A 1,764-nucleotide genomic window follows, 5' to 3' on the forward strand; every position below is an offset into this window, starting at 1 on the left:
CCCATCACCAGCGAATGTCAGAGGCAGCGCGAGCAATGATTGTGACAGTTACAGGGTGTAAAGCGTGCGATGGGTCCCGATCCAAGCTGACAGGGACAATTTTTTTAGGGCGCTAAAGCCAGTCCTTAATAGTCCTGGAAGACTCAAACACATGCTGAACTTAAAGGGATATTCCACCTTTAAATAAAATAAAAATAAATGAGCATTTCTACATGAAAAAAAATGTGCATGTATTATTTTTTGCATTGAAATCAGAAAAGCATTGCAACCGCGATCAGTAAAGGGCAGATGCAGTGCTCTGGCCCCCGCAAGTGCAATGCTCTGGCTCTTGCAGGTGCAGTTCTCTGGCTCCTGCGGGTGCAATGCTCTGACTCCTCTGGGTACAGTGCTCTGGATCTTGCGAGTGCAATACTCTGACTCCTGTGGGTGCAATGCTCTAGTTCATGCAGATGCAATGCTCTGGCTCCTGCGGGTGCAATGCTCTGGCCCCTGTGGGTGCAATGCTCTGGCTCCTCTTGGTGCAGTGTTCTGGCTCCTGTGGGTGCAATGCTCTGCTTCCTGTGGGTGCAATGCTCTGGCTGCTGCGGTGCAATGCTCTGGCTCCGGCGGGTGCACTGCTCTGGTTCATGCGGATGCAATGCTCTGGCTCCTGTGGGGGCAATGCTCTGGCTCCTGCAGATGCAGTGTTCTGGCCCCTGTGGGTGTGGGTGCAATGCTCTGGCTGCTGCGGTGCAATGCTCTGGCTCCTGCGGGTGCAATGCTCTGGCTCCTGCAGACTCTTCCTCCCATCCTTGTCCGTACTTCGGTATGGGCATTCAGTAATATGGACTGGAGGAAGAATGAATGGACTACAAGTAATGTGACGTCACTGCACTTGTATTCCATTGAGAACCACAAGTCCCACTGCAGCGGTGGCTGATAGTAGTTTTTCCATTCACAGATCCTGTCAGCAGCCAGCCAGGACTGAGGATCAGGTGAGAATAACTAGACAAAAGCAGAGTCACTAGAACTAGTGTCCCCATTGGAAGATTTTCCATCTATTCCTGTTCTGGTGACAACCCAACATTTGGGATTCTCTTTCACGTTCGGTGTTAATAGTCACCAGGACAATTAGGAAGGGTGAATCTCCCTAACGGGCAGGGCCGAAGCTGGGGGGGGCATGTGCCCCGGGTGCTGCTTTAGGAGGGGCGCCACTGGGTGTGTGGATGGAGAACTTCTGAACTTCTCCCTTGGGGGGGGGGGCTCTGAGCCTTTGCCCTGAGTGACAGAATGTCTAGCTTCCCCACTGCTAGGTCCAAATCCCTCTCTACTCTATCCAAAACGTTTTGGCTTTAGTTGCACGTTAAGCAGGTACTTTGATGTAACGGAGAACTAACCCTTTAAGCCTCTGTCACACAAGAAAAGGCCGGCACATACAGCTCTGTGCTCCATGTATGGGGCGGCTCCCGGGAAGGACAGGTGCTGAGTGTGATTGGTACGCAGCCCCCGTCCTTCTCTATAGGACTACGCGGCCTTATGGCCTTAATGTGGGCCAAGGTTCCTGAGGGCCCTTGTTCAGCGGCACAATCTGCATCAATGGTATGCCTGCCGGTTTGGTTTCCATTTCTCAACTAGAGCTAAGCAGAAACAAAAGATATCTTGTCGCACCCCTCCCGGGATGGCGCCGCATGCAGTACAAAGTAAATTGATGTCACCAGCACACCACCAACAATATTGCAGTCCAAAGTGTTCGTTTATTTAGCGCGTCATGTCACCAAACCACCC

The sequence above is a fragment of the Nanorana parkeri genome, unplaced genomic scaffold (genome assembly GCF_000935625.1).
Source record: "Nanorana parkeri isolate BGI_ZX_2015 unplaced genomic scaffold, ASM93562v1 scaffold968, whole genome shotgun sequence".
NCBI lineage: Eukaryota > Metazoa > Chordata > Amphibia > Anura > Dicroglossidae > Nanorana > Nanorana parkeri.